Source organism: Ambystoma mexicanum, chromosome 2p, assembly GCF_040938575.1.
Source record: "Ambystoma mexicanum isolate Mex_15411 chromosome 2p, UKY_AmexF1_1, whole genome shotgun sequence".
NCBI lineage: Eukaryota > Metazoa > Chordata > Amphibia > Caudata > Ambystomatidae > Ambystoma > Ambystoma mexicanum.
Window position 1 is genome coordinate 616,010,847 of NC_090923.1, and position 8,529 is coordinate 616,019,375.

Consider the following 8,529-nt stretch of genomic DNA (forward strand, 5'->3'; position numbering starts at 1 on the left):
TAGTCAATATGTAAATGCTGAAAATGACCATTTGGTCAAGGAATTACTCCTTTAATCATTTGCAGTGTATGCCCAGTGGTAAACTTTTGATATACAATGCAATTTACTACTTAAAATGCAACGTGTTCTAACAAATTTGGAGTAAACCAATCTTCTGCCATTGTTGCAGCAAGACTTTCCATAGTTACATTCACAGGGTAGTGCAGCTATTCAAGTGCTCCCTTAGTAATACTACTGGAATCAGCAGCTTTCCAGTGCTGTCCTGTCGTCGTATTGCTTGGGTGGGTGATAAAGAACATCCCCTTAATTTCCATAATTCCTGCTCTTCCTGCGATACACTTCATTGCATTTCCATTAATTGGGTTTTTGGTAAATGATGAAATCCTTCGTTCACTATCATAATCTTGACTGACTTCCCTTTAACATTTGGAGTATCAAAATTTGAAAATTCTGGTGAATATGCAACCCTTTAGGCTTCTGCGTCTGCAGCTTAATTCCTGCAAGAGATAAAATCTGTGCATTTAATATGAGCAGTGCATTTAACGACTGCTGTGGCTACCGGGTGTTGTAGTGCCTTAATAAGCCTGTCCAATAAGGATACGTGCTGCACTGGAGTGCCCTCTGCACGGAGGTAGCCCCTCCTTTTCCAACACGCTAGCCATGCGTGTACAATAGACATCACGTAGGCGGAGTCACTGTACACCATCACTGCCCTTCGTGTTTCTCAAGCATGGCAATGAGCACAGCAATTCTGCTGCTTGCGCTGAAAAGTGAGATGGTAGTCTTGCACTCGCTACAATCTCAAACTCGCCATTTGCTTTATGCCGTACTACTGCAGTGCCTGAATGTCTTTCTCCACTCGTTTCATCAATTTTTGAAGATCCATCAATTAAGAGAGCAATGCCTCCTCTTTAACAGAAAGTATATCATCATAAAACCCGATATAGTGTGCACAGTCATGCACATGCTCGCCTTCTGCAATTGGCTCAGCTACAAATGTGTCAGGATTCACTATTTTACATCTGACAATTTTGAGTGCTGGTTTCAAGATTATCACTTCATAAGCAGAAGCTCTCTGAGATGTTAATGTGCCCTTGGGTTTCTTTAAAATGGCAAAAGAAGCATGTTCTACAAAAAGAGTCAGAGGGCAGCCCATTACAATACTTGTAGACTTGTCTACTGCGAACGCAGCAGCTGCCAATGACTGGTCACAAGGAAAGTGTCCTTTCATAACTGGGTCTAACATCCCACTGTAATACGCTAAAGGTGTGTACCCCAATGTAGTGTAAGCACTGCTGTCATAATGTCCCATTTGTGTGCAAAAACAAGAAAAACTCCACAGCGTAATTGGGAATTCCTAAAACAGGATCTTTAAAATTGCTTTCTTCAACTCTTGAAACCCTTCCCCCATGACCTCAGTCCATTCTATTTCAACCAGATTCACCTGTGCTTTCTTTATAGCCTGCAAAAGGGGTCTTGTGTACGAACTATATTCAAACACCCAGGCTCTTACATAGTTACATAATCCTAAAACCTGTTACGGTGTGCGTTTTTTCGCAGTCTTCATAATTGCCTCAGCTCTTTCAGGTGTCACTTTCTTTCCTTCATGTGAAATCAGCTGTCCTATGTACAACACATCTTCTTGACAATACTGTGTAACTTCTTGTAACTTCTCTTTGTCTACCTTATATCCTTTGTCTTCTAAGATAGTCATCAACTGAATCGAGTCCTGTCTGCACTCATCTTCTGTCATGCTACAGATTGAAATGTCATCTACGTACTGTATCACAGCACTTTTCAAAGCAATATTGCCTAGGTACATTGGTAGGACCCTGCTAAAGATCGATGGGGACTCACAGTACCCTTGGGGTGAACTAGTGTGTTTCAGATCAGTCTTGTGAAATGTAAATTAAGTCAAGTCGTGTGAGTCTTTGTGGAACGGGTTTGAGAAAAACACATTTTTCAAATCAATCACTGTGAAATACCCACTTGGATATTGCATAGTATTGTCATCAGATTAGGAACTGGAGGAAACTCTGCCTCTACAATCTTTTTAATTGGTCTCATATCTTATATAAATCTCCACAACTCTCCTTTTGATTTTTTTCACAGAATACACAGTAGCATTACACAATGATTCTAACAGTACCAGAATACCTTCTTCCATTAGTGCTGAAATAGTCTTAAAAATACCCTCATCAGCCTCTCGAGTCATGGGATACTGATTTACTCAAGGTTGAATCGCCTCTGTCTTCAGTTTTATCTTGACTTCCCCTATTCCTTTCAATAGGCCAATGTCATAACGGCCTGTAATCCACAAGACACTTGGCACTTTTTCCAAGCCCTCATTAGAAAATGCTGGACGCTGCCACATTATCATTCGCCGTGGGATCACCCTTTTCTCTATTCTAATCCAATATGTAATGCTCATAAAAAACACTACTTCATCATCTGTTGGATCATCTCTAAACATGTAATTGTCAGTGATGTCAGTCAACCTACACCCTTCTTCAAAAGCTATCACTGTCCTCCTTGCTCTACCTTCGTCATCTGTTCCTTCAAGCATCACCATTTCCTCTTGTACTATGGCTGCAACTAATTCTATAGGGATGGTCTGTCCTCCCTCTTCATCCATAGGTATCTGAGGTCTAAACAGAAATTCATCAGGTATTCTCATCGTTCTTCCCACTAAGCCAGATAGACATGTCAATAGAATGCTCACCTTATAGAGAAAAACCTCTGGTTCTACTGGGACACCTCTCAGAGCCACTTGCCCTGCTAGTGCCAATATGAATTTGCCCACATTTAAATGGTGTATGCCAGGAGTGGAACACACAATACCTTTGTCAGTAAAAGAAATGGTCATGTTAAGTTTCTTCATTAAGTCTCTTCCCAAACTGTTAACTGGTTTCTGAAGTGAATATAATACTGGAACAGACATATCACACTATCCTATATAGACTGGTAATTCATTAGCAAAAGGAACTTGAGTTGTAGCTCCAATGAACCCCTGAGCATTCATGGCATTTACCGACATTGGATATTGTCCCTCTCGTGTATATGAATGAATAGCTCCAGTGTCAACTAAAAAATAAAAAGATTTGCCTCCTATTTTCACATCGACTCTTGGTTCCTCTTGGGGGCCAGGTGTCACAGATAGTAAGGAACACATCAAGTCACCCTGTGAGCTGTCCTATTGTGGATACATGCATACCCCTGTACCAGTGAAAGTATTCCCTCCCACTTCACAGTGACACCCCCTATTGTAGGTGTCAATAATTGTCCGGTGTTCGCATACTGCTGTGTTTGCGTGGGGGCATGCTGCGACTGCCCTTGGAGTGGATTCAATTGTGGTTTCTGTGCCTGTTGCATTTGCAGAAACTGTGTCTGATACACTGATCTTGGGCAAACCCTTCCCTGGCCTTTGACCTATCTGATGGAGGACAAGCTCCCCCCCCTCTTGAGAATTGCCCATCCTGTACACACCCTTGGCTCCTGCATGTGCGTGCAATGTGTCCTGTCATCCCAAAAGTCCAACATATTGGAGGAGCCCGTCTGACTAGTTAAACCCTCATTGCGCATTCTGAAACCCACCTTGATTGTTTTGAAATCCACCTCTGTCTATAGCCCATTCCTCTGCCTCATGGCATGAACTCATTCCCTCCTTGGTTCATCGGGTGCTGATTATCTTGCTGCATCCCCAACCCTTCTCGGCTTGTCAATACCACCGCCTTCTATGGCATATTTTGACAATTTCTTCTGAACTAATTTGTCTTCCCTGAGTTTTCTAGCCTCATCTTTCTTCTTGTTTTTATCCTGCAACAGCCGACAGTGATGGATTATAGACAACTGTATTTCAACCCATGGCTTTGCTTCCATTCCCACTAGCTTCTTGAGTTGCCTCTGTACCTGCTCTGGCAACCCTTGACATAAAATGTGGTAATATACTGCCACTGTTTTTCCCTATGTCTCGTGGGTTTCAAGAGTCCAACGCTCTTGAATATCCTGAAAGTAAGCAAGAGGATCCTAGTCTTCTTTCATCGTGCATGTCATGATTGCACCCATGTCTGATGAATCAGGATACTGTACTCTGAGCGCCTGCCAAACATCTACTCTACAATTATTAAACGGTGCTCCGTTGTGTGCTGTGTTTTGTACAGTCACGCTTGAATAGCCTGCTCTCTTCCAAATGTCATCAGCTCTTTCCTCAAGAATGACTGCTAGGAGACCCTTAACGTCCCCTATTGCCAAGGTATTCCCTCCTGTCATTTTTTCTAAATCATAAATCCATTTCACGCACCCGCTCTTAAACCTGGGAGTGTACACCTTAAGTTATCCTTATCCATCTGTGGCCATGGAATGTACTGTGGTCTTGCTCCCCCTTTTTCCAATAAGGGAAACTGCATAAATCCTAACCCGCAATCGGCTCCCATCGTCTGCCTATCCATAGTAGGGACAATGGTTCCTGACCGCCTCCTCCCTGGCAATGATCTTAACCTGCTCACATATGGCGGCGAATCACCCTTCTTGCTATATGATTGTCCTTTGGGACACTCTGGATATATTATGGGATCTGGTGTCCTATCCTTAGGTTGCTCTAAGTCAGACCATCTAATTTCCTTGTCTGCCTGCAGGCTTCCCTTGAGGGTGCATGAATCTTCTCCCTCTTCTCCACGGAAGGATTCCCTTTCTTCGTCTGACAAATCTAGTCCCCAACTAGTGTGACTCTCGTCCCCTTCACCCTTATCTAAGGTTAGTCTACTTAAGGACAGGGCTCTATGCCCGAAACTAAATGGATTTTCTTCTTCCCTTCATGATTGGAATACTGGGGATTGATCTCCCTTCCCTCGGTTTCCCAATTTACTTTGTTCCTTTAACTCTTGATAGGCCTTATTGATCCTACCTCTGATACTTCCTATATCAACGTTTTCATCTAAGGCTAGTCTAGATGCCCCTGACATTGCTCTCTTTAACGGAAGGAACACTTCCATTCTGTCCCATTGTATTGCTGGACTCGGTTCCATCAAATCCTTTTGAATGAGGTTAATATTACACTCCTGCTGTCTCCTTGTACGTTCTTATTCTTTGTCTAATTCTCTTCGCTTTATCGCTTCCCATCTAACTCTCTCCTCTTCTTGTCTTATCTCTTCCCTCCTTACTCCTGCTCTCCTTTCTTCCTATTCTCTTGTCTTTGTACTCTTTATCCCTTAATTTCTATGCTTCCTCCTCTTCTCTTTTTCTTTCTTGTCTACCCTGTTCTTGTATCGCTCTCTGTCTATTGTCATACTTTCTTTGCTCCTCTGCCCTTTCTTCTTTTTTTTGTTGCTCCTCCTGATACATCTATTCTCACTGCTGTCTGCTCTTTCTTTTATACTCATCTTCCTTCATTTTTTTGTCTCTTTCCTTTACTTTTCTATCCGGTTCGTCCTTATCTTCCTTTTGCCTTACTTCCTCGATGCTTTTCCTATCTAGCTTGAGTAATAACTGTCCTCCCATCCATTCGTTCTGCATGAGCGTTGCCTCATCAGCTTTGTCCTTTTCCAATTTCCATCTCTTAATCTCCCTTTCTATCTCTGTTGATATGTTCAACCGCTCACGCTTCTCTTCTTTGCCTTGTATGATCTTAAAGATCTCCTCTTTTCTTTTGCTCTCCTCTGGGCTATCATCACTGCTATAAGCAGGTGGTGTGTATATCAGATTGCTATACCCTGTCTCTGCCTTTAATTGCCTTAACGGATACACCCTTCATCTTTCATATCAAGAACTTTCACTTCAGCCGAGGTAAGGGGAGCAGAAGGCTCGACACATTCCTCTTTGCACCAATTAAGCATCCACTCCTCAGGTGGCAAATCTTCCCTCTCTTCCTGGTACATCTTCCAAAGCTCTAAAATGGCTAATCTTTACTCTAATTTCTTCCCTGTGTACACAGCATGTAAGTATGTGGTCATGTGTTGCAATGCCGCTTTTGACAGTGATCCCCCTTGTGGACACAGCATGAACATCTTATATGCCGTGCCTTTCACCCATTCCGAAATATACTGTTTGAGCTTAGGCAAATGCGTTGGCAATGTCTTACATAAATGCATCAAAGGAGTAACCTCTACCATTGTGACAAGTCTCAATTGTCAGTACTTACCTGACCTTATGAAAATACCTTTACCAAAAACAACAAATATGAGCACGCTCTAACAATCTCAGCTCAAGCCTTTACTTTTTCAATAATCTCTGTCTACCTCTGGATTGGTACCAACCACTTCCCTAGACAGATAATATAACTTCTTAACTTTTATCCCAATTCTTTTTCAATTTGTGTCACTCCTTAACACCTTTCCATCAAACAAATACACAAACAGACAGACAAGTCGACTTTTGACATTTAAACAACTGTGATCACCATTTGTTCTCCTTGCCCCTAATTAATACTCTGATCACAAAGTTTAGCTCTTCTTCTTATGTAAACCTGTTTACACGTAGCCTAGTGACCCTCCCTGTGGTGTAAGGCAACCTCTTCTGAGCCCCTTTTGGCTAGGAATCTCGGGCGCTATCTCTCTCGCTTTCTTTACACAATATTTCCTTTTACTCCCGTTACTCTCTGTTACTTTCTGTTACTTTTAAATTACCACATCCCGTCCCCTTAGTTTGCCATTGCCCTCAATCTACTCACCATTTGGTTGTTCTGACTCAATACCTTTGGTATTGTCTCCTCCTCTAATTAACCACTTCGCCTTCCGTCTGCAAAGCGCCTGTGGAAACCAGGTAGGGATTTCATCAACGAGGGACCCTGCCCACTGTCTCAATTTACTTACTAGATTTCTATTTGGCTGCTCTCCACAGGAAACCCTGCGATCTTCCGGCTAAATGGTGGAGGATGCCCAATCGTCTGAAACACTGGAGCTTAACAGGTTAAATGGTTATTTTCTAACCATCGATATTGCTACCACGTGAACATAAGGTCCTTAAGTTAGTAACATGTTATGCACGAATGGGATGCAGAATAACTCTTACATCAAATAATACGGCCGACCCAGGAAGTTGTCGAAGTCTCATTCAACTGTTTTAATATCAATTGTCTAAAACAGGGAGTTTACAACTGACATCAATCGACGTTCGCTGGGGCTCTCAATACATTTGATAAAAAGCATATCCTTATACTAAAAGTTTGTCATTCTACGTGGCAAACAAGAAAAACCTACGGGGGATTGGACTTGGATTGAGGGGGACATCTAACTATACTTTCTATATAGAAACGGGTTGTGATAGGATATCTACTGTCAGGTGCGAAACGTAACACTGTCTCTAGTGCAAGTCTTATTCAATGCTATTAAATACCAAGAATATTACTGGCTCTCATACTATAAGGTCCCTTGTTATAGGGCCCTATACAATTGGTTGGGACGTGTGTACCCTTCTGGAACATTTGATTCACTTAGCAGCACGTAAACTCAGACCCCAGGTGCCAGGAGGTGGGCTTGACCGTGCCTCCTCTCCCAATTTGACCTCTATCCTTCATCACTCATGCCTTCTGCAATGAAATTGTTTATGTACTTGGCCTTGCAGTAGTTTCTCTTCCCTGGGAATATAAGGGAGTTTGGGCACACTCTTATCACAGTTTCTGGTCTGCATGCCCACTCCTATTTTCAAGCTTGGTTCACCAGACAGGAGACCGTACTTCAGTCTGATTGCCAGCATTTTATTGTCTTGAATTAATAGACTTGGCAGTCATGGTGTTCCTTCTTTGCAACTTAACAAGGAGCGATTTCGCTTCTCACGTCTACTGTTCTTCAAAGATAGATAACCAGTTCTCGGCTGCTCCAGCATTTGACACCAGGCCAGACAGCCCTTCTTGGTCCTTCCATGATTCTTAGCTTCTTTTCTTGCTGTGACACAGCTTCAGCATTTGATCCTTCTTTCTCCTTGGGTTCAAACTTACTAAAGTTTGTGGCACCAATTTTCAAACTCTATATAATGGCTGCACTGCCTGCAGTCTATTCAGTATGTATAGTTAGCCTTTATGATTACTTAGTCTACTTGTGTTGCTGCTTCTGCACAGTTATTAAACAGCTTGCATTTTATGCAGTGCTCTGTGCAATCTTTTTTTCGCATATGAAAGTTCACTCGATCCCTTACTTCGTCATCAGTTTCTATATGGTCCGTACACTCTCTTCTTCAGCCTGTCTTCTCAGTATTCCACGCTCACTTCTTGTGACGTCACCAGCTTCTCTTTCCCTCATTTTCATATTCCTTCAGGGACTTCTTCCAAGAGGTTATCATCTCTTCGGGGATACATCAGATAAGATTTTCTTAGTGGATACCTTTTCTCAAATATTTGTTTTGGTATGGTCATCGCTACTGCAGTCAAGCATGGTTCAGTTTCATGCTTCCAATTTACAGCAGCAGGGGGGTGGGATTTACTGCAGAGGGATTCAGCTGCTCATCTACACATCAGTGAACCAGCATCCACCCAGACTAATTAATCCCAGACGAAAATCACATGCAGTCTCACTATAAGCAGACCCGGCAATTGAAGAT